Below are 24,947 nucleotides of genomic sequence, written 5' to 3' on the forward strand. Positions count from 1 at the left end.
CTCATGGAAAACAACACATCACTGCCTGCCATCCGTTCCATTGGCTACGCATTTACTATACTTCTCTGGCTTTATATTTTTCTCCATAGCACTTGTCACCATCTGGCTTACTTATTCATGTGTTTTCCATTACACCCAACTAATACATAAGCCCTATGAAGAAAATTATTATTTTTTCTTTTGTTTACTACTATATCTCTAGGGACCAGATGAATGCTTAGTGTTCTGTGAGTGTTTAATAAGTATTTGTTGAATGAATGACTATAAAGAAGACTTACTAATTTTCTACATTTATTTTTTAGTCCAACTGGCTTGTCAAATATTCTTACTGAGTGTTGTACTCCAGTTTTTTAGTGGAGTCCTTCCATTCTGACAGCTATACAATCACACTATCAACAAAAAAGGTAACATTTCTCACTTGGTTGTATTCATTATGCTAATTACCTCTTGGTCCACTCAATTCACATGGACCTCTAAAACAAAGATGAATAATGTTGGTGGAAGCAGAGATCCTTATTTGTTTTTTACTCGATAAAACAAATGCAAAAACAAATATGAAGAAAAAACAAATACAGAGACTCCTCCCTGTACCCAGGCCCAGCGCCATGAATCTTTGCTGTGAATTTTGCCGTGCCCTCATATCCTGAGCCTAGGTTTAGTGAGGTGAGTGCTTGGGCCAAAGGGTTGTCGGCAAACAAGATGCAAGCAGAGGCCTGAAACACACTTCTCACACTAGGCTCGCTTTTGCTTCTCGGCCGCTACCTGGGCTAGCCTGTTGCAGGAACAAAGTATGCTGTGGAGTTTTTCCATGTCCTAGTAGAAGCCATCCTCAATCAGCCCATTGCTAGCCAGCCCCAGACACCCGACACATGAATACGCCTGATTATCATCGCAAAGCTTCTGAGATGATCCACAGCTGATCACAGATGTGAAGCAGGCCCAGCCCAGATCCTCTGATCCTCACTGTGAGCTACACATGTTAATTATTGCTCATCACTGAAGTTTGGTAGTTATGCAGCATTACTGAGACAAGAGATAGTTGACACATTCTCTTATGCCTAATTTTACTACAAGGAGCCTGAGAGTTTTACCATTAGAATTCTGTTACTTGATAGTTTTTTGGTGGATAGTATTTATCATGTTTAAGTGAAACAGAAAGTGACAGCAACTAAGCTTTTTAAAATTAAAGATGGCTGCTCAATTTTACAGATGTGTTTTCTATATATACTGTTAGAAACCTTTCTTCCTCCTTTAATTTATTAATCAGACAAATAATTGGGTAGATTCCCTAACTTTAAATCATGTTTAATTCCAGGAATAAATTCTTCTTGATCATAGAGTATTATTCTTTTGAGATGGATTTGGAATTTACTTGGTAATATTTTATTCAAAAGTTTATCCTTATGTGTATATGTGAAGTTGGCTTATATTTTTTGTCTGTATTTTATTGGTCAGATTTTAGAATAAAGAATATAATAGCTTCGGGGAAATGATTTTGAAACTTTTAGAGTTGATCAAGGAGCTCAAATACAAGAAAGGAGACAAATATTTGGATAACATATTCTACACAATCTAATAGATTTGTATATAGGACTCATATCATATGAGTTAAATAGATTTCTGATTGTCCATGGAGTATTAATAAAATATAAATCATAAGGTTAAAATGAACACCTTAACTTCTTTTTTAGAAGTAGACATTTTGATAGAATATAATCTTGGATCATAAGCAAATAAAATTGATTTTAAATAACAAAGCAATAGCTAGTAAATTTTATCTACTTGAAAAATAAGAAACATCCTTCAAAATAGCTGTAGAATTCATGATAAAAGCAAAATTAAAATAGTAAGTTATCTAGTATCAAAAAAGAGATTATGTTCCATCCAAAGTTATGAAACATAGCTCAAGCTATAATCAGAGGAAAAATGGGTGGCTTATAGCTATAATAGCTTCATTGTTAAAGGACTAAGACATTAGCATAGTACTAACCTTCATAAGTTTCATGAAGAACAAAAACATAAACCTAAGTGAAGTATGAAGAAGAAATTAATAAAGATGCATGCTGAAATATAGTGGAAAACAAAAATGGTCGAAAGAACAAATACATTCAAAAGCTGGTTCTTTAAATTTTTAACCATCTCATGAGTATGATTAAAGGAAGAAGAAGGGGTAATGCTAGGATTGAGCAAATAGAGAAAAACATGCATACAAAGATGAAAATGATTATTAAGAAAGTACTACAACTAACCCCATTGTAATAGAAATAAAAACCTAGAAAAAGATGGATGATTTCTTGGCAAAATGGAAATTAACTGACCTAAGAGGAAGTACTAAAATTTAATAAGAAGAGACAAAAATGGTGATTAAAAGTCTATCATTTAAAAGGCGGGAGGGAAGCATCAGGATTAAATGATTTCACAGCTAGATTTAACTTTTAAAGCACAGCTAATTCCAATGCTATTTAAACGAGCCTCGTCCATTGAAAAAGATGAAAACCTCCTGAGTTTGTTTTATGAATTATATAGATCAGTGGTTCTCATAGTGTGTTTTCTGGACCAGCAGCATCAGCATCATAAGGGATCTTGTTAGAATGGCAGATTATCTGTCCTCCCCCAGACCTACTGAAGCAGAAACTCGGGTTGGGCATCCAGGAATCCAAGGTGATTCAAGGGCATGCTACATTCTGAAAACCATTGCTGTAGAGGTAGCTGGCATACATTTTATATATAAAAAGCTACAGGTTGGGTTATCTTCAGGACCATATCTACTGTATTTATCTGCTTCCCTTTCTTTTTTTTTTTTTTTTTCAACATCACAATCTATTTTCTAGACATAACTTTGAGCTTGCCTGTACAAATTTTTCCTCTCACAAAATTCTTGTTTTGCATAACAAATATCTTTCACGTATAGATATACCTTGCATTGATCCCTATTACTACCTGTAAAATTATTTCTATAGAGGCCACAGGACATGGAGGCATGGAGGTAAGAATTAGCAGCTGTGTGTGAGCTCAGTGTGAGTACATGGTGTGTTGGGTCAGGTGATGGATGTAGCAACAACACCCTGGGGTTGGGACTCCTGCTAGCAATAGAAGCTGCTTGTGCAGGGTGAGGTCAAGAAGGATTACTAGTAGCTGCTTACATAGTGGTAGAAATCATAGTGGTAATTGATCTGAAACTAATTTAGACATGGCTATTTGCGTACCGCATTCTCATTAGCAATTGAGAAGAAGTGTACCTTCATTGTAAAGGCAAACCTGTTATAAGGGGTTGGAAGCATTTTAATATATTTTAACAATGAGGTAAAGAGATATGTGAGTTTCACACCACAGACTTCAGGCATTTCACATCCATTCATTATCTCATTTCCCTCTATATCTACCATAAAAAGTAGTTATTACTAGCTCCATTTTTTAGATGAGGACAGAAAGGATCAGAAAATTTCAGGAACTTTCCCAAGGATACCTAGTTCTGTGCAGGATTCAAAATCAGGTTTACCTTCCTCTAATCATGCCTTGGCATCTCTTACTAAACTTCTTAGAACATTTTTTCAAGACTGGGCTGACTCCCAAGAAATCTGAGTCCATCTCCTCCAATGGGCTTCTAAAAGTGTTTCTTCCAACAGATAACATACTTCGTCCCCTTGTTAATTTAGACATGTTTCAAAGTAAAAGTCCAATTTTTAAAAATTGCTTTACCTCAAAAACCAACACATTTTTACCCAGGCTATATAATAGAAACAATTTTAATATTAATAGCCCAGTCATTTGAGGATTAAAGGCCTGGTGTTTGCTTTGGCATGCAGAAAGAATATTGGTTACCTGCAATTCTGGTTTTTGGGAGGTTCATAACTGTAATAGATAGCAGCTCCCCAAATCCAAATTTCCTGGCACATGCCAGGCCTGTGATGGAAAGCTCAGATTTCCCTGCCTCAGACCACCCACAGGGAGGAGGCAGGAATCTGTCAACAGTGTGGTCTCCCCTATAAAGCTGCCTTCCACAGAGGGCTCTGGTTCCTCATACTGAGAGGCAGTGCACAGGCCAAGATGATTGGGTTGTCATAAATATAGAGTCCCTCAAAGTAGGAATTATAAGTGCCCTGGGGAACAAGGGAAAAATTCTCCCAAAGAAAAATAGCATAAGTTTTCTTTGTGTTTGCCTGCATGTATCTTGCTGATTTGGACTCTAGGAATGGTGGTGGCTGCATCACCAAATTTTGAAGGTGATCAGAAGAGCTGGTCTCAGTTTTTTCCTAAGGCTTAACACACTTTGGCAACTGGGTCAAGAAACAAAATGTTAGGCTTACACCTTCTGCTTCCTGCCCATTGCTCCGAGTCCTTGAACTGGCACATTACTGTACCTTGCAGAATGTGATATACAACCCTGTAACCATGTAGGGTTGCAGTTTGATAAAACTTCTCAAGAGAGTTAAAATCTATCTGCATGAAAACAGTTTCTCTTTACGTTCCTACAACTAACTGATAAGAGTTTAGTAATCCCTTAGGGAGGGACATTATTTATTATGAGATAATTAATTAGTCTATCATATCTGGTTCTAAAAAAATTCATATTTTGAAAGCAAACCACAATTATGATCATTTTTTTCTCACAATAAAAAATGAAGCCTGATATGAGAGTTCTTGGCTGTTTTTATATAATAAATTATAATAAAATATTAATGTTGCTTTATTTGGCAATATTTTGTAATTAAACTAAACAAGTATATACTCACAGATGTTGACAAGCAAATTTTGATATCCTACACAGTGCCTAGTGTATGTTGAACACTATCTGAAACCATGAATTATTTTTACATTTACTGAAAAGAAATAACATGATAACATCTGAGTTGAAGTTTATTTGTTTAGGATACAAAAGGAACACAGGCTCATAGGAGAAAACATTTAAACTACAGAAAAGTATTAAAAAATTGCTAGTAATGCAACTATCCAGATCTCTCAACTCTTATTTCCTTTAGTTTTTTTATGCATCTGTTTTTTATATAGTTGAAATTCTAAATAAATTCCCTTTTTATCCTTTTCCACTTAACATTATAACTGAACCATTTTCCCATGCCGTAACCTCTTCATAAACAGCACTTTCAACAACGTTATATAGTTCACCATATATATACAATATTACATAGTTAACATTCTCCTATCGAAAGTTATTTGGCTGATTTCCAAATACAAATAATGCCACAAATAACCTTCTGTGCCAAATTTATTTCTGAATTCTGGATGGTTTTTTAAGAAAATGTTTTCAGAAGCATTCCAGAGGATTCCAAAATTACTGCTGGAAAGAATATGAATATTTAGTAAACGCTTGATGTGACTGCAAATTTGCTTAAAGGGTCCTTCAAGAATTTCCCTATGACTTTGCTCTGTCCATACTCAAAGATTTCTACCAGGTTCCAGTTGCCTCCAGAGGTTCCAGGCCATTAGCTACTGGCCTAGGTTTCCATAGTTCACTATGGTCAAGTTAAGACTATGAGTATATATGGACAACCACTGAATTAGCTTTTGTTGTCATGGCTGCAGCCTCTGTGAATTTTGCCCACTGGGCAAAGGAAATGAAAGATTGAGTTTTGAAGAAGGGAAGGCTGTAAGTTGTCAGAAAGGTAGGGGAAGGGATGTTAGGCAGGGTTGTAAAATAAGAACCACCATGAACATGTCTACCTATGTAACAAACTTGCACATCCTGCACATGTACCCTGGAACTTAAAGTTGGAGGGAAAGAAAAAAAAATTTTTTAAATTAAACACAAAAAATTAAAACAAAAGAAGCACTAGGAAGTTAAATTTACTAAGGGAGATGGCAAGGAGATAGAGTATATTAAAAGAATGATATTATCGATAGCTGCTTCAAGATGAAGCTGAACATCTCCTTCCCAGCCACTGGCTGCCAGAAACTCATTGAAGTGGATGATGAACGCAAACTTCGTACTTTTTATGAGAAGCGGATGGCGAAAAAAGTTGCTGCTGACGCTCTGGGTGAAGAAAGGAAGGGTTATGTGGTCCGAATCAGTGGTGGGAACGACAAGCAAGGTTTCCCCATTAAACGAGGTGTCTTGACTCATGGCCGTGTCCGCCTGCTACTGAGTAAGGGGCATTCCTGTTACAGACCAAGGAGAACTGGAGAAAGAAAGAGAAAATCAGTTCGTGGTTGCATTGTGGATGCTAATCTGAGTGTTCTCAACTTGGTTATTGTAAAAAAAGGAGAGAAGGATATTCCTGGACTGATACCACCGTGCCTCGTCGCCTGGGGCCCAAAAGAGCTAGCAGAATCTGCAAACTTTTCAACCTCTCTAAAAAAGGTGATGTCCGCCAGTATGTTGTAAAAAAGCCCTTAAACAAAGAAGGTAAGAAACCGAGGACTAAAGCACCCAAGATTCAGCGTCTCCTTCCTCCACGTGTCCTGCAGCACAAACGGCGGCGTATTGCGCTGAAGAAGCAGCGGACTAAGAAAAACAAGGAAGAGGCCGCAGAATATGCTAAACTTTTGGCCAAGAGAATGAAGGAGGCTAAAGAGAAGCGCCAGGAACAAATTGCAAAGAGACGCAGACTTTCGTCTCTGCGAGCTTCTACTTCTAAGTCTGAATCCAGTCAGAAATAAGATTTTTTGAGTAACAAATAAATAAGATCAGACTCAAAAAAAAAAAAGAATGATATTATCAATAACAATAATGATAAGTTTGTTAGAAACATAGGCATAACTACTATGAAAGTACAGGCTTTAAAATTTGGAATTCTGTGAAAGAATTAGGGACGCTTAACAGCACAAGATTAGGGTGTTATAAAGGCTTTTTTTTTTTCTTTTTTTGAGATGGAGTCTCACTCTGTCACCCAGGCTGGAGTGCAGCGGTGTGATTTCAGCTCATTGCAACCTCTGCCTCCCGGGTTCAAGCAGTTCCCCTGCCTCAGCCTCCTGAGTAGCTGGGATTACAGGCACATGCCATGACACCCAGCTCAATTTTGTATTTTTAGTAGAGACGCGGTTTCACCACGTTGGTCAGGTTAGTCTCCAACTCCTGATCTGCCTGCTTCAGGCATGAGCCAGCATGCCTGGCCAAGTGTTATGAAGGTTTTAAGTGTCTTTGCCAAGCCTTGTTTGAGGTCCTACTATGTAAAATCACTAGTGGATACAGAACATCCCTCTCTTTTGAAATGTAAATTAGAGTAGGTAGCTAAAAAGGCAGGAATCATTCTGGAGTGAATGAAATGTCTGTTATAAAGACAAATAGAGAAGAGTAAATTTGAGGCATGTGAAAATGCCTTGTTAAACAGGAGAAAGGAAAATTGTTTTATTAATAGGTAGATTATAATCTTTGGTCTTTTATGTAGATGTGTACTTAGAACTCTACATTTACAGTGTAAATTTTGTGTTCATCTTTGAATTTACCATAGCTAACACTTTGCCCATGGTATAAACTCAATGAATATTTGCTCAATTTTAATTGAATATGTTTTCTTTCTGTAATTATTTGAATTGGAGATTTTCCATGTCTTTGAAATAAAGCTCTTCATCAGTTATGGAAAGGGTTCATGTTCCCCTTTTGTTTTTGTGCCTCTATCAACCAAAAGTTCTAGAATCTTCCTTCCTGGGGAGGAAAGAAATAAATTGTTTATTTTCCTTGCCTTTTAAACTACCATATCCCAGCTACTCAGGCCCCAAACAGAACCTTTGCCCTTGCTGCTCCCTTTGTCTGGAAAGCTCTTTCCTACCCTTTCCTCTGGATCCTGTTTCTTGGCCGGGTCTAGTTGGAATACTGCTTCATCAGAGGGGCCATCTCTGACCACACAGCAAAAGTGGGTTCCACCTCCTTGTACTCCACATTTTTGTTATTTTATACCTTAGCTTCTTGGCCTTTTTATAGTATGCATTACAATGTAAACTGATTCCATTTATTTCAGTATTTTAGAATTCTAATATTTTTCAAATTTTTTAAAAAATATTTTTCAAATTTTATAAGCTCATAATGAGAAATGTTTCACATTAATTCATGCACACGCACACAACTGAAAAAGTAGATTGACGAAACAACACACTCAAGAAGTGTTAGCAGAAAAAAGTCTGGTTTCTTTACTTTATTTGAATTTGTTCATTAAAGGTACGATCACAAAAGCTGTTTATATCCCACTAACTTGATCTCACAACCCACTAACCGGGTGTAATCCAAAGTTTGAAATGTTGAGTTGTTTTCTGTCTGTTCACCCCGCCTTCCCTTCAGCCTGCAGAAAAAAATGTAAGCTCCATGAGGTCATAAAGTGTCTACTGTATTTGTCTTATTTCTGGTACATAGTTGACATTCAATAAACATCTTTTGAACAAATCAATACATAAAAAATGAAGAATGAATTCAAATGTTTTACTAAGTTTATCTTCCTTATTTTGTTATGCCTTTAACTAAAAATAATTATTTAAGTTGGAGCATCATTTCTTTTTTTGATATAAGTATTTTTGGAATCTAATGTAATGTTCAGGGATCCATTAAGCATTTCAGGGAAGACACTGACATCACTAAATTTTTTGGCAATGCATAGAATTTGAAAATACACTTGAAAGCCGGGCGCGGTGGCTCAAGCCTGTAATCCCAGCACTTTGGGAGGCCGAGGTGGGTGGATCACGAGGTCAAGAGATCGAGACCATCCTGGTCAACACGGTGAAACACCATCTGTACTAAAAATACAAAAAAATTAGCTGGGCATGGTGGCACATGCCTGTAATCCCAGCTACTCAGGAGGCTGAGGCAGGAGAATTGCCTGAACCCAGGAGGCGGAGGTTGTGGTGAGCCGAGAGCGTGCCATTGCACTCTAGCCTGGGTAGCAAGAGTGAAACTCCGTCTCAAAAAAAAAAAAAAAAAAAAAAAAAAAAGAAAGTACACTTGAAAAATAAAATAAAAATTTGATCTGAACCTGTAAAATTTGTAGGATGCATTATAAAACCATTGCTCAAATTAATTAGAAAACTCAGTTCACCTATTCAGTGCTGTATTGGGTAGAAAAGTGAACAAACAAGTGGAAAAGAAAGCTAAGGAAGAACAGAGAGGAAAGGATTAATTTGCACAGACATCTGGATTTGCTTCCCCAAAGCTATTGAATACTGGGGCAGGCAAGTGGACCTGCTACCCGAAATAGGAGCCATATATTACATTGGAAGCTCTATGTCACATTTCTATTCTACTTGCAAAATGTTTCTCTGTGTGCTTATTTAAAAATCTCTCTTTGTTGACATGATACTCAATCTGCCATTACTGGTTAATCTTTGTGAACTTGGGAAAAAGGAATTCTGTTCAGAGTAACAACATTTTCATGTGACTTAAAAATTGTTTTCTAAGAATTTTCCATGATAGGAAACTATTTATCAATAACCTTTGCTTTTTAAAAATAAAATTATGTACTTTCATTTCATTACTTAAAAGGGAAAGGAAAACAGAAGAGAGAAGACTTTCCTTTATTCTAAATCTTTCTTTGAATAAACAACTACTTCTTCCAGAATGTCAGTGACCACTCATTTGCTCTACAGCAGTGGTTCTCAAACTTCAGTGTGCATCAGAATCACCTGAAGGGCTCCTTAAACACAGATTTTTGGGCCCCACCCCTAGAGTTTTTCTTTCTCAGTAGGTCTGGGTTAGAGTCATAGAACTGGCAGTTCTAACAAGTTTTTAGGTGATGCTTATGCTCCTAGTCTGAGCACTACATTTTGAGAACCACTGCTCTAAAGCAATGATTCTCAACTAGGGGCAATTTTATCTCTCAGTGGACATTTGGCAATGTGTGGAGACATGGTAATAGTCACTACTGGGTACGGGGGTTCTCTACTGGCATCTAGTAGGTAAAGACCAGACATGCTGTTAAATACCCTACAATGCACAGGACACTCCCCACCAAAAATAATTGTCTGGTCCAAAATGTCAATAGTGCTGCTGTTTGAAAATCTTGCTCAGGAAGGAACTCTCTCATGGAAGGACATTGTTTAACAAGAGTTTAAATAATAGGTAAAACAAGAGCTACTCATTTCAGAAGCCTTCAACTAAAGTGGGATGATGTCACAGACATTAATTGGGTGGTGTCTCAAGCAGATATCTACGGTCATCTTTCTCTGTGTCTGTCTCTCCCACATTCACAAGTCCATTAAGCTTGTAAAATATCACACAGTCCAGACACTTACTCATCCAAAATGTAAATGAGGATCTGGGTACGGCTGAAGAGGGATGGGAAGCCAGTTGAAATGAGGAAACACTTTTATTCCTCACAGGGCCATGGCTTTGCCCAAAGCAGATAGAATTCTGATTGAGGAAAATGCAAATCCCAGGTACGAGAGAAAAATGCAGTCGGAAAGCCTTTGCAATTAACTAGTAGACTCATATTTCTTTTAAATACTGTGCATTAGTGACAGAACTTGCTTGACATCTTGGCCGCGGCTTAAGGAAAAGTAGGAGGGTTTCAATGGTTCTCTATGATGCCCTCTCGTCTTCCCTTCTCCATCTTTCACAGACTCTTCCCTCCATCTACTTTCAGAATTCCAGAGCCCATGCTACAAAGAAAACCTGATATTAGGTTTTTTTTTTGTTTTTTGTTTTTTTAAAAGGCATTTCACTAACAGATGTGACATCTTCCTGCCTTCCCCTAAGCCTCTTTTTACACCTGAGTCCCTATCTTAGCAAACGGTCCTCTGGGAGGTGGAAACTTAGGAAACTCATCCTTATTGTTCTTTCCATCTCTACCCCTATGTCATCCAGTTAATCTCCAAGTGTTGTAAATTCCCCTTTTTAAATCTCTCTTCTGGACTCTTCATCCTTGCTCCTTCAACGTTGGTTCATACCAACATGATATCTCACCTGGACTGCAGAACAGCCTTGCAAATGGCCTGCCAACCTCTGCACTTAGCACCTCTTCATACTCTATCCAGACTGAGCTCCCTACAACACTTATCATGTAATTCCACTGCTTAAAACCTCTTATTTGCTACTAATAGGTCCAAAGACCTTGCAGTGGCTTATAAAGCTTTGGACACACATGCCACCACTTACTTCTCATATCTTGCTCCTCTTCTCTCCACTTCCTCCATCTTGCCACTGTGTTGCAATCATCCTGAACTTTTCTGGGTTCCATGAAGTGTCATGTTCTCCCTTGACACTGTTTTTTTTGCAGGTGTTGTTTCCCCTGCCAAGAAAACTTGAATGCTTGCCCTTGCCTTCTGCCCTACTTCCCACTATTTCAGTTCTCAGCTAAAATGCCCTTCCCTTGGGAAGCTTTCTCTGACCTCTCAAGTCAGAGTTAGGTAGGCGCCCCACCCATGTGTTCTCATGGCACCTTGTAAAACTCCTCGTTGCAATTATCTTCTGTGGTAACTGTCTGGGTCCCCAGTAGTCTGAAAGCAGCAAGAAAGTAGAGTCCTCATGTCTATTTTCATTTTATTTTTTTCATCATCATAGCTCTTGTACCTGGCACCGTACCTGGCACAGTAAATGCCAGCTGTATTTCCTTACAGGTGGGAATTTAGTAAAGTATATTATCCTGGAAAATAATTTAATGAGGCTGGTGGAAGAGAGAAATTTTGAGATACAAAAGGACCCTTCCCAGAGGTCCTTTAAATCCAACCATACTTCCTACTTACATGCCTACATTTGTGTGACAGAATCATTACATAAAACTGAGCTCTCCTGCTAATTTTGCGAACTGATCTCCTATAGCCTTCAATAATTTTCACATTCTTTTTTTCTCTATTGTACATCTACCTAGATCAAAGAATCATAGGAAGCCAGCGTGGCTCAGCCATGGTGAGTGAAGGGGAGAAGGAGAGTGGGTGAGATCTGTGAGTCTGGGCCACCTCACACAGGGCCTGGTAAGGCCACGCGGAGGAGCGAAGATTTTATTTTTAGTCTAATGGAAAACCTTTAAAGAGTTTAAATCACAGTGGTGACTTCATCGCTCTGGCTTCTTTGTGGAAAATGGGTTGGAGGATGGTCCAAAAGTCTAAAGAGAAAGACCAGCTAATAGACCACTGAAACATTTCAAAGGGAGGATGGTGCCTTGACCCAGGAGGACAGAAATGGAGATGGTGGGAGTGTGCAAACTCAGGATCTATTTTGGAGGCAGAATAGGTAGGAGTTGCTGAGAGTTTGGATTTGGGGGTGAGGGAAAAAGGAAGCAAATATGATTCTAGGTTTTTTGATTAAATACCTGGGTGAATATTGCTGCCATTTACTGAGATGGGAAGACAGCAACTCCCAATTTTCAAGGCTCAGCTCAGTCCTCACTTCCTCCATGAAAGCTGTCATCAGCTCCAATCTCCAGCCTTCTCTCTTTCCTCTCAACCACTTGGGAGATCATGGCTTGTACCACTCATCTTTTCTGGAATACATGCTGCACTCCTCACCCTGGCTCACATTCCTTGAAGGTGGGGGACCCCCTTTCACAGCCAGCAGTGTCTTGGATGTCGTGTTCTATCAAATTTGCTGCCTGGGGAATTAAAGACAATTCCCATGCAGCAAACATCCTGGAAGCTGCTAAGAATATCCTGCCACCCACGGGACTAAATGTTCACAGCCTCCAGTTCATATCTCAATTGAATGTTTCAAAAAGCCCATTACCAAAAGCCATGGAAAAGTATGTTCCTCTCTAGAATCTTAAAGAAAGGCCTTTAATGCCTATTATATACTCTATTATTATTTAGTATTATCCCTTTTCACTTGATCTATACTTTTCTTTCCCATTATTAGTTATTACCTTAAAATACAACCTCATTTCCTCTTGCATTAATAGAAATTGAGGATAAGTTTCTCTTCATTGAAAACACTTTGAAATATTTCAAGCCCATTTCCTTTTGACACTATTCATTTACACTTTGGGTCAAAAGCTTTTTTTAAAAAACCTTTAAGATACCATAATATCACCTAACAGTTCATTTTTAAAGTTTTTCAGAAATATAAATCTGATGCAAATCTGGAGTTAGACATTTATTGTAGCTTCCCACACAAAGCTAGAATGCTGTCTATAACATTCTTAACAGTAAAAAGGGAACATAATCATGAAGAACATATGCAGAGGCAGGAATTAGGCTTTTTCTCGTTCTTTTCAATTCATGACCTTTGAGAAGTACTCAGAAAAGTATATTTTCGTTCATGATTTACTCTAGTATTGAGATAGGCATTTTATACACCTGCTGTCACTTAACTGGCCCAATCACCTCATGATAGATTTTGATCTCCATTTCACAGATATTTGGCAGGATTTAATGATTTGTCCGAGGACACACAGCTAGAAGAAGCACTGTCTGCATCCAAATCCCGGTCTCGGGGAATCTAAAGCTCGAGGTATTCTTTCTACACAATTATTCATTCAGACTCTAGGGATGAGGGAGGGAATCACCTTAGGAAAAGCCTAATTCCATTGCAGCAATAACCAAACTATTTGTAAATTTTTCCTTAAACCAACCCGAATCCTGAAATTTTTATTCACTGTTGATCCTATCATCTAGAACAAGAGGTCTTTACATGTGTTTCACAGGATCCCATGAGATCCCTGCTATTATGTGGCAATTTTGCATTTATAATAAATGTGTTTTCTAAGGAGAGGTCTTTTTAAAAAATCAGACTGTCAGAAGGATCTATTATCCCTCTTTCCCAAAGGATACTTTTCCCAAGGGAAATACAGGACAAGTGTCTTCCTTGCTCTGTGCATCAATCCTTATCATGCTTAAAAACAGCTGCAATCGCTCCTGTAGTCTTCTATTCTCCAGAGTGCACACTCCCAGTTCTTTCAGCCTTTCTTTGTAACATGGAACACCCCAAACACCAGCCTCCACAGAGCCATTCTTTGGAACATATCCCAGTTGTTTCCTCAAGTATGGTACTCGAGGAAACGAAATGTCTCTCAAAGGATGGCACTAGGAATGGATCACAATTTTGTATTCATACATTCATTCAGTGTCTTATTTCAGAATAGGAAGGTAATTTATTTTCCTTTTACAAGTCTTCTTAAAATTTTTAACGTTTAAAAAACACAGCATTATCATCTATATCACTGTATTACCCTCCTTCCTCTCCCTATCCCCAACAGAAAAGCTTGAAATTTAGGAATTATATTGTCTTTGTCTTTTAACTCCAATTCAGTACACATGAGAATTACTTAACAAGTATGTTTGTGTAATCCCACCCTTAGCAAGGATACATTAGAATTTTAAGAGACGTTGGCCATTGGAAGCCCATGCCCTGATTATGGACACGTCTTGACCCACACATTAATTGCAACACAATCTCCTTCAGTGTTCACACAGAGAGCATCACAGGGGTGGTTTGACACTTACCCTGCTGTCCTCTGGGCTTTCAGGACCTGTCGACATCACTACATCCTCAGCATGAGCTTCTCATTCTCTACTTCCGAGTCAGATAGAATGAAGGCATTCTAAGCAAATAAACTGCCTGGGACCCAAAGCCACGTCCTACAATTACGTGGCTGAGCTATCCCAACTATAAGTTCTTGAAATGCACCTTAGATGCCCGTGGTGACTGATGTTTGGCTGGCGTCATGGCTGTATGGATTTAGCCACATAACACATCCAGACAAACAGCTCACTCTATTCCAGGCTGCTCTCTCTGGCTCGGGATCTACACCATGCCTCCTGGCCTGCTACAGAAGCCAGTATTGCAGCAGGAAGATGAGCAAAGCTTGTGGTAACCTAAACCCTTAGTAAAATGAGACTCCTGTAGCACCGGGAGGCTGCCTGGACAGCTAACACCTGACATGCTACCTTATCCACATCTACAGACCCTGCCACGATTAGAACTTTACTCCCCTCTCAACTCCAATATACGTACCCCAGCCTGATAATAATAATTGAAGGGAGAAGTAGTTCACTCCGCTAATTATGCTGCTTATAACTGGCACAGAGGGCAGTGATAATTTGGCTTAAAGTAAGGTTTTATAAGCCTCATATGTTTAAAGTTTCCTTGGGTTCAAAGCCATTATGATTCAGGCTTGACAACTCTGAGGATGAATTTCAATTATCTCTGTGTGTTTCTGTTTTTTTTTTTTTTTTTTTTTTTTGGAAAGCATTATTTCTGAAAGTGCTCCATGTGGCAGCTCTTATTTGTTCCTGAGGTGCCCAGCTATGAATTTAAAACGCTTTATTGCATGCTTCAGAGAACATGTTTCTGCTGGTGTGTAAGGCCTGGAAGCTGTCTGCATGCCAAGGCAATGCCCCCTAAATGAAGTCTTACATAAACCTGACAAAGTATCTTCAGATGGAAGTAATCTCAATGAGCTACTACAGAGTCATGACAATAACTGCTGGTGAACCACCAGAACAAAATTTGGCTGAGTACATACTTCCAAAAGCCTGAATCATAGGATTATCATACCAGTAACATTTCATCCTAAGATTTTAAAAAACGCATTGGCATATTATTTTCTCTCCCTTTTCCATCCCTTCCTTCCTTTTTATCTCCCTCTTTTCCTTTCTCCCTTGGTTCCTCCCTTCCTTTTTTCCTTTCAGAAGACAGTGTGCTCACCTTCTCCTCCTTTCTTCTTCCTTCTCTCCCTCTTACTCATACCCTTGTTCCTCCTCCCCCACCACATGCTACAGGTCAGACTCTGCATTTCATTGTCAATCCACCTGATGCTCCTGGATTCTAAGCAAGCTACACTGCAAATTTTCATCCTCTCTCAAATTATTGCAATGTTATCCACACTGGGTCTCTCCAGAAGGTGGTTTATGAACTCTCTCCTCTACTTAACAACCCTCAATGCCTTCCCACTGGGTACAAGCTGAAGTCCTACTCCTCAGTCTCACATACAGGACTCCCGCCCCCAGCCTCCAGGACCACCTTCCCCCAGTCCTATTCCTAACTTCAGTCTCCACAGCACACCTTAACATCTTCCACCCTATAGCACTCGACACCTCCCAGACAAGCTCTGCCTTATCACAACTCAGAACTGCCCTGTCTGTTCATTCTTTTTCATGAAAGACTGAGCCCGTAGTATTTCAGGTGGAAGCCCTTCCCTAACTTCCTCAGGCAAGGCTAGTAACTTTCCTCCTCAGGTTAACATTGCATTACAAACATTTATTACTATCTGTCTCTCCAAATAGGTTAAGACTTTCTGGGGCAAAGATGTCACTGACTCACCCACCAGGCAGTTGCTCAACAAAGATTTGTTGAAGGAACTTTGTTCCTTTGAGTTTATCCTGTATCTTTTGCAAGCAAAAAACAGCAGCACAGTATGGTGTCTACAAATATGAGTGTGTGGGTTCAAATTCCACCTGCGTCTTGAGAAGGTTATTTAATATCTTGGTGCCTCAGTCTCCTCATATGTGGAAACTCTCCAACTCTAGGGTGCTTGTGATAAGTAAGTAAGTTGCTATGTAGCTAGAATACCACATAGAAAATGGAAAGAGGTTCATGCTACATCAGTGTTTGTTAAATAAAATGGAGCTAATTCTGATACCCCATGACTGCCTGTGTTGTGCTCAGGGCAGAAGGTTCCTGACACCGTCAGGACTGGCTTGATTTCAATGAGCAGATTTTTTATTAGAAACATAAGTGTCTGCCTTACTCCTCCAAGCAAAAGGACAGATGCTAATACCAAGAATATTACTCAATCCCATAAGAAAACTAAAAGTGGGTCTATGTCACACTCAGAGCCATTGCACTGGCTAGGGCATTGGGTCTGGAAGGCATATAAAACAAAACAAAACAAAAACCTAGTTAAGAAACTACAATTCAATTCTTAGACTACCATATATGGGAAAACACACATTGGTTCTAGACTGTTAAATAGAAAATATGTCTATATCCACAAAAAGAGATAGCAAGAAGTCTAACTTCAGCCAGGTGCAGTGGCTCATGCCTGTAATTCCAGCACTTTGGGAGGCCAAGGTGGGCACATTGCTTAAGCCCAGCCTCTGAAACACGGCAAAATCCCGTCTCTACTAAAAATACAAAGAATTATCTGGGTATGGTGGTATGTGCCTGGAGTATCTGCTACCTGGAAGACTGAGCTGGGAGAATCATCTGACCTTCAGGAAGTTGGGGCTGCAGTGAGCTATGATGGTACCACTGCACTCCATCCTGTTTCAGAAAAGAAAAAGAAAAAGAATGAAAGAAAGAAATAACGAAAAGAAAGAAAGAAAGAAGGAAGGAAGGAAGGAAAGGAAGGAAGGAAGGAAGGAAGAGAGAAAGGGAGAGAGAAAGAAAGAAGGAAGGAAAGAAGGAAAGGAAGGCAAAAAGAAAAAAGAAAGAGGAAGAAAGAAAGGAAGAAAGAAGCCTAACTTCATGCAATTTAGCTTCAAAAGGTGAGTAGAAGCCAACATTCAGTGTCCAGAGACAGTCAAAAGGAAGTCTTGATTCTTTCTGTTAGCAGGTAAACCAAAAAGGGAGATTCTCTGGGCTGAAATTCTGCAAAATATATTTTCATTTAAGTACACCCTTCATGATCAGCATTGTACACATCCTGGCTGTATCATTTGCAAGTGCCTCCTGCACTTACGTTATGCTCCAGCTGTGCCAACAACCTTTGAGAAGCCTGTGCAGAAGCTCACCTCCACACCTTTGCTTGGTAGATGCCTTGCCTGGGATGCCCTCCCCCTCTCTGTAACACTCACTCCAGTGACAACTTTTCTGGGGAAGACTTTTTCTTGCTCTCCCCAAGGACCTTTGCTATGGGCTTCCAAACCTCCTGAAAATACATACACTTTTGCAAAGCACTTATAATACTTCATGACAATTGTATGTTCACTTTCCGACTCTCTCACTAGACAGTGAGTCTTTCAAAAGGAGACGGATTGTGTCTATTTCCCTGTTGCTTTCTTAATGCCCAGCACAATGCCTGGAACAAAATATGTGCTCAATAAATGCTCACTGGATATTACTGAACAGGCTTCCCTGTGTATGGAGAGGTAAATTTATTGCCAAATGCCTGTAGTAGCAATGTTGGGTCTTCCTCTGTGCATTGCTTGTGAAAGCCATGACATGGAGATACCACACGAGAGGTGCGGCTGAGGAATTTTCACATCTGACTAAGCTGGGATGATTGTACAATTAGACATCACTTCTCTCGGGAAAGAGAAATAGGATTCCTTGAAAGGGTTAGGAATTCCTAAAATCCATTGCACATGCCATAGCCTGAACCAAGAACTTAAAAGCTTCTACATAAACTTCAATGTTTATGACTCATTTACTTTAGGTGAAAATGCAAAGGAGTTTGTACATTAAAGCCACAATGAGAGACTATTACATACCCATTATAATGACTAAAATTTAAAAAGACGAACATTATCAAGTATTGTAGAAGATATGGAGCAACTGAACTCTCTTACACTGTTGGGGGCACTGTAAATTTCTAAAACCACTTTGGAAAGCTCTTTGAAAGTCTCCAGTAAAGTTAAACATATATCTGCCCTATCGCCTAGCAAATCTTCCCCTAGGTTTATATTCAAGAGAAATGCAGATGTCCACCAAAAGACAGCCCTAGACTGGAAACAACCCAGTTTTCTGCTACACAAGAGAATGAATAAACATACCGTGGTATGTCCATGTAATTGATACTACTCTGCAATAAAAAAGAATAAAATCCTGACATATGTAACAACAGGTATGAATCTCAAAAATGTTATATTGAGCAAAAAATGTCAAATTGAAAAGAGTGTGTGTTATGTAATATGTATAAGAAATTCAAGAAGAGATAAAAACATTAATCGATGGTGATAAAAGTCAGAAAAGTGGTAATACTGATATGGGGCAGGTAGTGACAGGGAGGGGCATGGGCAACCTTCAGCATTGCTGGACATGTTTTGCATGTCCTTCTAAGTGTAAGTTACATAAGTATGCAACTATATAAAAAACTCATGGAGCCTTATATGCTTTAGCATATGTGTGCTTCCAATGCACTAAAAAGTTTTCACAAAATAGATGGACAGATCACCTAGATGAGAAGGGATGAAATACCTCATCACTCATCTAAAACTCAGAGAATGGGTCATATACACCCTCGTTTGTTCAGGGAAAAAGGTCTTCACTGAATAAAAACTGACACATGTCGCAGTGGAACTGTCTTGGATGTGGAACACAACATCATGGCAAACTCAGCGTTTTCAAACAACCCACGGCAAGGACGTCCGCTGCTGTGAAGGTCACACCTGCAGCAGAATTCCCTTTTGAGCATGAGTGGACATCTCAGCTATACTCTCTATTATGGGAGTCTAGCAACAGGGGCCTTTCTCAGTCATATACTTTCAGTCAAGTCATGGCTTTGGGTGTCACTTTTTGAAAGCCATTTCATAAAGGAATAATGCTAAAACTCTCTGAAGAGTGTAAGCATACTAAAACCAGAAGAAAGAGAAAAAAAAAACCTGCAGAAACGTGAGACGAACTAAAGACGATCAGAAACCTCAAATACTTGAAGCCTGCTATGTCTGCCATGCCTGTCCAATCAAAAGGAAAGAGATGCTCCAGAAAAATGTATTGTCTTCTCTTTACCAAACAGAGCCTTGGCTCCTAATGAGAGTTGAACCGTTTATCACATGAGGACCTGCAGAATTTCTTTTACTATTTCAGTGTTTCTCAACAAGGACATTATGGCATTTGTGGCAGGACAAATCTTTGGGTGCAGGGCTGTCTTTATACTGCTAAAGGCCAGCAGCATCCCAGCCCTCCCCTCCCTGTAATATCAACGAAACGCATGAACATGTTTGAGTTGAGAACCAGCACTGATGTTTTGGCAGAAACTTAATTGGCATTCTGATGGCCTGAATCAGCCTGAATTACAATCTATAGTCAGTCTTCTGGTTGATGTTTCTAGTATTAAATACAAAATGTAAATATCTAACGTTAAATATAATTAATAACAAATTAGTCAACATTTGACAAAAATAGGGACGACTTTGCTCAAAGGTCCAAATTTCCAGTCCCTTCAGAAATGACTCATTGAACTTACCCACCCAACCTTTACTGGCATTTGCATTTGCAATCTTGGACTTGAGGTCTATGTGGCAGAAAGGTCAGGTGGCCAAGCCCTTATATCCTTTCTCCTCTGTCCATTGGGTCTCACCAGTTAGACTGTGAAAGGAGGACGCTTGCAGAGAAGATGAGAGAAAGAGCCATCTCTTTAAGGCCTGGAGCAGAGCTCAGCTAAGCCACCACACAGATCTCCTTCTCCTACCCACCCTTTCCCCCAAGAGGACAGAGGTTCAGATGTTCTTCTCGCAAACAGAGCCAGAGAAGAAAAATCAGCAGAAGAAAATAAATAATTCTGAAGTCCATGAACCTTATCAAAGTGAATGACTTTGCCCAGTTTTACACCCCCAATCTCCATCTCACTGTGTGGGTTTACGTAACGCAACTGGTTGTGTTACTATAATGACCTAATAGTGCATCGCTGAAGACTCCATTTCCTTCCTGCATCCATTCAGAGGAAGCCTGAGAGCAGGGCCTCCTCATCTGGTTTCCAGATCCCTAGGCAGTGTATCCCAAAGGGTGATATGAAAGATAAGTTTAGTGGGTAGGTTAATGAATTTTTAAAAGAATAATAGTAATTTTTTACAGTTATCTTTTGCTTTTGATATATGACACATTTTTCATTTATAGAAATAGTGGCTTCCTTTTAAAATAATTTATGTAAATCCAAAAGGTCAACTATAAAAAAATGTGAGACTGGTGATGAAATTATGGACATTTGGGGTAATTTTACCTCAGGAGAGTCCAAGACAGGCTTCTAAGATTTCATAAATTCCTTGAAAATTTATGGGGGATTGTATATTAATATAATTTTTTTTTTCTGGGAGTAAGGTGCACAGTTTTCATAAGGTCCCCCTAAAGAAACCTGAATCCAAAATATTAGGAATGATTGCCCTGGAATCAATGCTGTGCTGTTCAATATGGTAACCACTAGTCATCAGCCACACATAGCTACTAGCTCAAATGAAATGTGCCGTAAGATACACACTAGATTTTGAAGACTTAGCATGAAAAAGAGGAGGTAGAATATCTCATTAATAATTTTTCTACTGGCTACTTGTTGGAATACTATTTTATATATTGAGTTAGAAAATGTGGTATTAAAATAAATTTCACCTGTTGTTTTTATTTTTTAATGTGGTTACTAGGAAATTTATAATTACATATGTGAGTTGGCTTTGTGGCTCACTTTATATATTTAGTGGACAGTACTGAGTTATAGTATAAAGCCAAGAAAAATAAGTTAATTTCAGGCCAAGAAAAATAAGATAATCTCAGAAGTCCAGGAGAGATCAGAATTATAAATATATTTAAAGTCATAATTATAATGTAAGAAACTAGAGATAAATTTCAATAAAAAATGAACTTTTATAAAATATTGATTTGGAGAGAAACAATGATAGATATACATTTCATTTTGTCCCCTTAATCACTTAGCTGGGAAAATAAACCAGTAGTAGAAGCTTAACCTGTTTTATTCTTTCAAATTAAAACTACAGTTTTCATAGATTCAAACAAAGGTAGAAAATAGTACTCTTAGGCGGGTGTTGAACAATGAGAACACATGGACACAGGGAGGGGAGCACTACACAGTGGGGTCCGTGGGGGGAAAATGGGGGAGGGATGGAGGGGTGGGGAGGTGGGGAGAGAGAGCATGGGGAGAAATGCCAGATATAGGTGAAGGGGAGGAAGGCGGCAAATCACACTGCCATGTGTGTACCTATGCAACAATCTTGCATGTTCTTCACATGTACCCCAAAACCTAAAATGCAATAAAAAAATTTAAAAAAAAAGAAAATAGTAATTGTTTTAAAGTCCCTGGGAAAAGTAGGTAAATGGTTTAAGTATCATTTTTTTGGTTAATATAATCTATATCTGCCAGATAACAAAGAGTTTATTGTATTTGCTTCGGGCCAGGCCCACCTCCCATCTCTGTTTTATGGTCCCTTACTAGGGTAATTAAAGTGTCTAAGTCTTTTAGAGGAACTTCTGAAGCTCCTTTCTTTGCCTGGAGAATGGCTTTCCTCTCTGGGTCTGCACATCTTGGGGCAGCATAATCTCTCTTCAGCATTTCCTTTCTGAACTGAAATCTGATTGCTTCAAAGTATAGTTGCTCAGGTACAAAGGAATATTACTGTGAATTGTTTTCTTTTCCATTGTTATTATCAAGGTTATGGCTCATCTAGATCCTTCTACTGAAACTCATTTCTTGTTATAGAAGCTTGTATTTTCTATAGTTGAGAAATACATGGGAATAGTCTCACATTCATTTTATCACATGGTCCTGCATCTAATCTTTCACAGAAAAGATCAAAGACTTCAGCTCCATCTCTCCTACCTGATATCCTGCCACCTTTTGTAAGACAAACACGGTTTGGGTGCTAGTAAATGCATCAGTCCCAGGTTGGTATAGACACAGAACTTGTGAGTGAATTTGACCATAAGAGCATTTTTTTCTTATGATCATCACATTCACGCCCACTTGTTTCCCATTCACTCCACTTTCTCTTCCTCAAAAATCTTTAAAAGAAGGCCTACTGGTGTTTAGGCTTTCCATAAAATGATGTCATTTAGATGAGCTTTATGTGGCCCACAGATTAAAGTTACCATCATGTTTTTCTCAATAACCTGACTTGTTCTAACTAACTCAGGCCCCAGGCAACCACTGTTGCTACCTACTTTTTTTTTTTTTTTTTTTTTTTTTTTTTGATCCTATTCCCTCTTCACTTTCTGGGAGCAGCATTTCTACCTTTTAAAATGGCAACTGCTCCCTGAGCCAAGCAAGACAGGAGCTGTTAATGGCCCTGTTCTTTTTCGAATAGTATTCTTAAGGAGCAACAACCATCATACAATGCATCTAGCTGTGTGGAGAACAGGAGCATTGCGTGTTGACTCAGCCTTCTCCAATTTTACTGTGCATTAAAATCACCTGGGATCTTGTTAAAGTACAGGTTCTGATTCATTAGATCTGGAGTGAGCCCTGAGATTCTGCGTTCCTAACCAGCTCCTTGGTGGGGCCAATGCTTCTAGCCACAAATCATACTTAGAGAAGTAAATGATCATCTCTAAGAAACTTTCCAGATTCTATAATTCTGTGTGACCAGAAACACCAATAGTTGGCATAAACAGATGAGGATTCTCCCTAGGACCTCCACTAGAATTCTCCAGAAGTCATAATACCAGTTGTAGACATTTATCTCAATAGGAGGATTTAGAAATTAAGTATGGGAGTCAATCCGCAAACCATTTCAGTACTTGAAATAAAGCAATCAGGGATCAAACTTACTATGTAATAGTTCTTTCAGATGTATAACAGGATTAAAACATAAGCAGCACTGTTCTAAACCACCATAAAGTGCTACACTTGTTAATAAAAGAGCTCCTCCTCCAGCTTCCACCTTGGTCTGAACACTCATATCAAGGCTTTCTACAATCCCTCCCAGCCACCTTGGATATCACCCCTGTGGGCACCTGACCTGCCTGTCTCACTCCATGCTTCCCTCAGTTTCAACTGACTTACAGGTAGGTCATTTCTACAGCAGATCTACTAGGATCTCCTATCATGCATTTCAGTTTCTTTATTGAGTACTTGAGAGGTCTTAGAAAGGAGTCACTTTGTTAACTTTATAGACTCCTGTCTTCTTTGTGATGCTTTGTCCAGTTTGCTCATTCATTCATTTCCATCCATGAATCCATCCATTCATTCTATCTTTCTCCTTCTCTTCTTTAGAGTAATGGCCAAAACCCACCTTTGTCTACAGCAGAACAGGTCCACTCTCACCCAGCTCCCTTGCAGATTTATAACTACTGGTTGGCATGGTGCCTGTCATATTAAATACTTCCTCTTAAAGGAAGAAAAACAGCACTGAAAGAAAGTAATTGGTTCACTCTCAATTAATTGCAAGTGGGTTTAAAAGAGCAAGGAGAGGCTGGGTGCCATGGCTTATGCCTGTAGTCCCCGCACTTTGGAAGGCTGAGGTGAGTGATTCACCTAAGGTCAGGAGTTCGAGACCAGCCTGGCCAACATGGCATAACCCCATCGCTATTGAAAATACAAAAATTAGCCAGGTATAGTGGTACATGCCTGTTATCTCAGCTACTCAGGAAACTGAGACAGGAAAATCACTTGAACCCAGGAGGCAGAGGTTGCAGTGAATTGCAATTACTCCACTGCACTCCACTCTGGGTGACAGAGTGAGAGACTCTGTCTCAAAAGAAACAAACAAAAAAACAAAGCAAGAAGAATACTTGCTGTTGTCTTTGATGAGTGGTCTAAATATAACAATCCATGCCTGTTTTCCCTCATTGATTAACTTCAATTTCAAAAGTGTAAAAAGTGTGTTAGTGTGCCAAATGTTTGGAGTAGAAATAAAAAATATTCCAACATGTAATAAATCATGCTATATCAATAGTCTAGATATGATAACATCCATTGCCTTCAATTATGAAAACAACAACACGAGAACAAAAAGTGCTAAGGGTTGAAAATAGGTTTTAGGACTGATAGCCCTCCTGCTCCCTTTCTCCTCTCTAATAAAAGTCAAATTCCACTTATTCTTTAGGCTTGATACAAATTCTAATGCCCCCAGTAAAGGATTCATAGACCACTGCAATCCACCATCATCTTTTCCTCTTCTTAATATCTTGAATATGCGGTATCTGCCCCATTCATTTGGAGTGGCAAAACATAAATAATAATGAATAATTAGAATGATTGTTCACTTTTTTGTGAATACGCATCCTGATCTCCCCCATGGCCCCCCCCACCACAGTTAGTTACAACTTTCTTTTTCTTTTTCTTTTTTTGAGATGAAGTCTTGTTCTGTCTCCCAGGTTGGAGTGCAATGGAACAATCTCAGCTCACGGAAATCTCAGCCTCCCAAGGTCAAGAGATTCTCCTGCCTCAGCCTCCCAAGTAGCTGGGATTACAAGTGCCCACCACCATACCCAGCCAATTTTTGTATTTTTAGTAGAGACAGGGTTTCACCATATT

The 24,947-nt window shown here is 39.0% G+C and overlaps 1 protein-coding gene and 1 pseudogene across 4 annotated transcripts in view; one reads left to right on the forward strand and one right to left on the reverse strand.

Annotated features, from left to right (window-relative positions):
* THRB (thyroid hormone receptor beta) overlaps window positions 1-24,947 on the reverse strand; it is a 374,638-nt gene that overhangs the window by 182,087 nt on the left and 167,604 nt on the right. The gene's annotated exons all lie outside the window — the stretch shown is intronic.
* LOC101051635 (small ribosomal subunit protein eS6-like) lies at window positions 5,861-6,665 on the forward strand (annotated as a pseudogene).

This window comes from Saimiri boliviensis, chromosome 9, assembly GCF_048565385.1.
Source record: "Saimiri boliviensis isolate mSaiBol1 chromosome 9, mSaiBol1.pri, whole genome shotgun sequence".
Taxonomy (NCBI): Eukaryota; Metazoa; Chordata; class Mammalia; order Primates; family Cebidae; genus Saimiri; species Saimiri boliviensis.